The sequence below is a fragment of the Caretta caretta genome, chromosome 5 (assembly GCF_965140235.1).
Source record: "Caretta caretta isolate rCarCar2 chromosome 5, rCarCar1.hap1, whole genome shotgun sequence".
NCBI lineage: Eukaryota > Metazoa > Chordata > Testudines > Cheloniidae > Caretta > Caretta caretta.
The window spans coordinates 98,320,347-98,326,346 of NC_134210.1; the positions used below are offsets into that span (position 1 = coordinate 98,320,347).

The following is a 6,000-nucleotide window of genomic DNA, read 5'->3' on the forward strand; positions in this document are numbered from 1 at the left end:
GGCTCCAAGGAGGAATGGGCCAGGGGGGCCTCCGCATGCTGCTGCCCCCAGACACCTCCCCCGCAGCGTCCCATTGGCTGCAGGGGCGCTTGGGGCGGGGGCAGCACACGGAGGCACAGTCCCGCCCTGCCCCTGGGCCGCAGGGAGGGGCCGGCAGCCACTGGAGCAAGCAGGCGGACGCCTCTCAGCTCCACTGCGCTGCTGGGGCCCTTGTGGGGAAGCGCCTGGGGGCCGCAGGTGGGGCCAAGGGAGAGACCCAGTCCCAAAACTGCTGGAGTCTCGTGGGCCACACTGGAGAGGCTCGTGGGCCGCAGATGGCCCAAGGGCCAGGAGTTTGAGACCCCTGTTCTAGTGGTTTCTATATGGGCTTCAAGCTCACCTGCATAAGTAGCTTTCTACAGTCTGTTACTAAAATATCGAGGTGATGTAGATATGTGTTTTAGGATGAATTTATTATGGGCTCAGCAGTTGTTTTCCACCAGTTCAAAAAAAAAAAATTCTCTCCCCTGCTCCCCCAAAAAGCGATAAAGAACAAGAACGAAGCCCTTTGCAATTTCCATTCATACAAGGGGAATTTTTTTCAAATGTGACAGCTGCCCTCTTGGCTGACACTGCAGGCACTGAGCTGCGAACTTCCAGAGCTAAAAGTTAAATTACAACAACTTGAGATAAAGCACTCCTGTTAGAGCTGTACCATTCTCATATCCTCTATATGACTGGTCATAGAGTGGGATCTGTAACACATACTCACTAATGGGTTACATCTATTAAAAGACTCTCATCCCAAGTCACTGAGGCCAACAGCAATTTGAAACCTGGATGAATATTCATTATTTTTGCCCAGCTTACAGGGACTGAACCAGGGTCTTCCAGAGTTGAAACACATTAACTACTATACCTTGAGCTAAACTTCTTTTGACATTACACAGTCATATAATCTTCAGGTCAGGCACTGACACGAAACTGTAACACGCTCACCAGTGGGTTACACAAACACTTCCTGAAGCTTTATGAGTGAGTTAGGGCCACACATATCTTCTCTTTTTGAGCTCTTTCTCTCTATAGTTGTGAAAATTGTCAAGCAATAGGGCTCGATTCACTAGGAGGGAAAAATATAAACTCACTAAGTGGAATTTAGGCTTCCCCCAGCATTTTTTTCTCTTCTACGTAAATCAAATATTTGTTATATTTTATTAAATTAGGTCAGCATTTTAAGGGCTGGTAATGATACAACACAAATTATAATATAGGTACAATTCTAGAATTGTGAGAATATTAGTGTTTGAGAATATGGTAGGACTGATCAGATTTTGTTCACTTTGCCATATTATTTTTCCTCTAATCCTTACTTTTTCTTTCTCCTCTTCCGTCTTTTCATTTAATCTTTCTAGGTTTCTTAAATTATGTATTTTTTAAAATCAGTCCTGTTTAAAGTTATGTGAAAGATATGCTAATGTGTAAAAATTAATATTTCTTCAGTTTGCTGTTTTTGTCATTTTAAAATACAACTCCCCCTCTTTCCTTAGTTCCTTCCCTGTGTCATCCAGCAGTTTTGATGCAGCAGTTTCATCTCAGGAAGTAAAACTCACTTTTGCTCATGAAAATCACCTATCATTTGAAGGAAGGGAACAAAACTGCATCGGAGTTTGTACAGCTAGTGATTTATTAAAATGTATTTGGTTTCACTTTGGGCTAGATCGTCAAAGGGCAGTTTTGTTTTATTGTTGCTGTTTTGCTCTTTTAAAGACTCAGCCAAATTCTTTTTCATCATTTTGCACTGGCACAAAATTTAAGCCCATACATACTATCAGAGTATTTGAGCTTCTAGCTACTTGATATTTGCTTGAAATTATGACCTAATCCAAAGATTTCCATTGACTTTAATGAGATTTGGATCAGGCCTTTGGCAGAGAAAGGCACAGTTACTATGATTTGAACCAAATTTGAAGTGTGGGAACAACAGTGTGTGCAAATTTTGAAACTATAAATTGCTCCCATAATCAAGGAATTCGGGCCTTTCGAAATTCTTTGTGTACGGAATTTTTTCGTGCAACTCTGAAGGCTTGTCTACATGAGAAAACTGCACCAGTTCAGTAAAAGGTGTGAATTTAAACTCTTTGTTGACATTCATATTTCAGTTTAGGACTAGTTCTAAATCAGTTTTTAAACAGATTTAGTTAAACCAGTGTAAACTTCCCTGTAGATGCTCTTATTTTGCTTTAAGAGTGGTTTATTTTGGTTGAGCCTAAACCTGTTCCTCATTCACTTAAGCTAAGTTAAAATCACAAAATCACAAAGAAAACACTTGATTTAACATTCATTAAAACTTCTCTAATAGATAAACTAAACCATAAAAAATTAAGAAACAAAAAATTAAGGATGAAAAAGGATTAAAAGTTTGCAAAATCAAGCACTCTCAGGTTAGGAAATGCTAGTACAAACATTGCCCAGGCAACCTTAATATGGATCTCTTGTGCATTACATTACAGCCTTTAATTTCTGCGTTGTGCAGGAGGTCAGACTAGATGATCATAATGGTCCCTTCTGACCTAAATATCTAAAATATCTATAATTACATGCCAAAGTGACTATATGTGAAAAGTTTGGTATAAGTGTCTGGCCAAGAACCACATAGGAACTTGGTGGCAGATGCAGGGATAGAATACAAATCTCTAGGGTAGCATCCAACTGCCATAATGACAAGACCATCCTTTCTTTTTCAGCTGTGCCCTGCCTCATTCACTACATGCCTTCAAGCTTCTGTAAAAAAATAAGTCAGGAGTTCTATAGACAACAGACTCTTTCACTACTCAGCCCTTATTCACCCACAAGGCATATCCATCCTATGCGCTGAATGAACCAGGAATCCTGTGTAAAAAATAATATGAAATCATGTAATTAAAGACTGTCATAATGTATATGCACAAGTGAGCTGAATTAAAGTTACATGGGCAATGTTCATTCTGGCATTTTCTAACTTGAAAGGTCTTGTCTTTGTAACCTTTTGATCCTTAACTTTGTGTTTCCTAATTTTTTATGGTTTATTTTATTGATGAGAGCTACCTTAAGTAATGTTAAATCAAATGTCTTGTTTCTAAATTTCTGTAGCTTTTTTTTTACTAGAAAGAAAATCTTCTATACATGTGCTGTTTAAATAATAAAGCACTTACACACTTAATGTTTTCAACATATATTTTACTGCCACTGTTATCTTTGTTAAGCTCCATATTTCAGCATTCAGTGTCATGCCATCCAAAATATTGAGTGTGATTAAACTGTATTCAAACAAAACATATTTCAACTTGTAATGACTTTTTAAAAATTAGGTAACAGAAAACTGATTAGGGACTATAGCTATAATTTCCCACTGTTTTAGAAGGTAACTATTCAGAAAGCCATAGGCCCCAATTTGTAAGAAACCTATCAATAATATGCATGAGAAGAAGCTGGAGTTCTGTATCTTACTTTCATGTAATCTTTTTTGAGAAAAGTAACAAACAAATTGCCCTTTGAAAAGAAACAGGGTAACTCATCCCAGTACAAACCCAAAGGAGCACAGCAGGAGCTTATCAATACCCAGGCTGCTTTCACTGTAATGGCTCCTTTGTAATAATAATTAATAATAGTCAGAGGTAAATCAGTTAATCAAAGGTGATCGCCATATCAACCCGAGCAATAGTGATTCTTCAAAGTGTGCAAATGAACTGGAGGGAGGAAGTGATGAGTGGCTGATTATCTCTGATGTCACAATGTTACTGTTCAGACAGCAGCACAGGGCACCAAATATATACCGTATATGTATACTGTATGCGGGGAAATAAGGCTTTTCTGGTATTATGGTTTCCCCAAATTTTCTAAAATAACACAAAATACACATTGAAGATCATTCTACTCCTGTATTAATTAATGGCTGAAATTTGGTTCAAATCTCTGTGGCAAGTTTGCAAAATAAACAAACAAAAAAAGGTGAGACACTGAGACAACCTGAACTATGGTCTTGCTACTGTGAAACCACAAAGAGACACTTTTAACGCAATCGAGGGTGTCCATCTAGTAGGTTTAAAAAAAATGATTTAAACAAGTGCAACTTTCCTGTGTAGGCAAGGTCTAATAGAGAATGACGTAAGAAGTAAAAAGACACAGTTGTTGCCCTTAAAAACTTTCTAATCTTACCTTTGCAGCTAGGGAATATCATCATAGTATTCCTTACTTTAGTTCAGGGAATATCTAAAGGATGCGTACCATGAACAATGATGTAATTTAGTTGCAATGGGAATGGAAATGTTTTTACAGATGATGGCTGCAGGCTCTCACATACACCCTTTCTCTCTTTCTGTCTCTCTCATGAGTGACCCAGTTGAATTTAGTGTCTATTTGGTTTGGCTGGGTCTCCATGATGTGTAGAAAATACCTGAATAGGAAACCATGTGCTTTCTTATACCGTTAGTAAATGTCATATCTCAGCAGGTCTAGGTCTTTTCTTATTATGTGCATCCCTACTTACTCTAGAATCCTACATACTATACCAATGTTGTTTTTGTTCCCATTTAGTGTTAAATTGATAGAAGCCTAATCAGTCTCAAACACTGCATCAGTTTTTATGTTTAACTCTCAATAATGTTATCATCTGGCTCAGTCTCAGGGCGAAATGAGTAAAGGGCATTTATAAAGAATCTGTAAACAAGAGTCCTATATTCTTTAATTGATAAACCTGCTGCATGAGCTCCAAAAAAGTTTTGTCAATTCAATTGTATTAAACATTTGATTAATTTTCATGTACAGCTGGATATTTTTCATCAAAGTATTCTTCAATATTACCAAAGGCAGTCAATTCTTTGTAGATTACCTTGGTGCCTGCTTTGATGCTGTGTACATTTCCCAGGGGGTTGGATACACCCAGAAGTCACTGCTGATGTTTTACTGTAAGCTAAGAATGAACACTATCTGTAGATGATCTAGTCCTTTCTGCAGCCTCTGAATTTCTCTCCTTTTCTGTCTTGAAAAATACTAAAACAGGGAAAAGGAAGATTATTTCTTCTTGAAAAGATCATATGTATGTATTAATTTTGCATACATTCTACATGTAGCACCATTCATCCTGAAGATCACAAAGCACTTGCAAACTAAAATAGCCTCTGACAACATTCAACTATTCAGGCAGATTCTGCAATCCTTGCTCATGTTGAATCAGTGGAACTAGTCAACATGAGTGAGGGTTAGAGAATGGAGTCCATAATGATGCCTTTAATTTCCAGCAGGGTCCTTGATTAAGAGCAAGGAAATATTTTAAAGTTGTCTCCAACTTGTCTTACAATACTTTTCTATTATCCATCGAAGATTGCATGTTCCTTGGATTTCCTGGATTTTACCAATAGTTGAGGAAACAAACACAGGGTGGGGCTGATTCTTATTTGGTCTTCTTGACTCCAGATAGAATTTAAATAGAAGGCAAGTAAGAAGAAACTAATCATAAAACCAGTGCTTTTCTGCCAGTCCAGAAAATAATGTGACACCTATAAGCAGGGAAAACATAGGGAAAATTCCAAAATTTCATTGGAAGAGACAAACCCTCTGTCATTTACTTCATCCAAACAACATCCAGAAGCCACGTCAACATTTTCCGGTGGCCTAATAAAACTTCACAGGTTTGGTCTGAACTTTGTCAATTGTGTGTGAGTGAACTGGAGACATATTTGTTCTCTGAAACTGCATTTTATTTATAAACAAACACATAATCCAGCTCCAGATTCTTCTTCAAATAAAAAATGTTTGTTCTTGAAATCAGCCCCTGTGACTGCCTGAGTTGGATAATGGACAGGATGGACTGTAGAAACTCAAGCTAGACAAGCAAAAAATCTTGAGGCCCTCTGAAGACAAGTTAGGATGCAGCACACTGGCTTGAGGCTCACTCAGAAAAGTCCAGTTGTTTCTGAGGGGGGACTTGCAGTGGCTTTTAGCTTACCAGAAAATAGTTTTTTTAATATAAAAATAAATTCTTCT

The 6,000-nt window shown here is 38.0% G+C and overlaps 1 long non-coding RNA gene across 1 annotated transcript in view; it reads right to left on the minus strand.

Annotated features, from left to right (window-relative positions):
* LOC142072196 (uncharacterized) overlaps positions 1-5,001 on the minus strand; it is a 179,393-nt gene extending 174,392 nt beyond the window's left edge. Inside the window, exon 1 of the long non-coding RNA XR_012668587.1 lies at positions 4,847-5,001. This is a non-coding gene — a long non-coding RNA (uncharacterized LOC142072196). The remainder of the gene's footprint in view (positions 1-4,846) is intronic.
* Between the last annotated feature and the right edge of the window lie 999 nt (positions 5,002-6,000).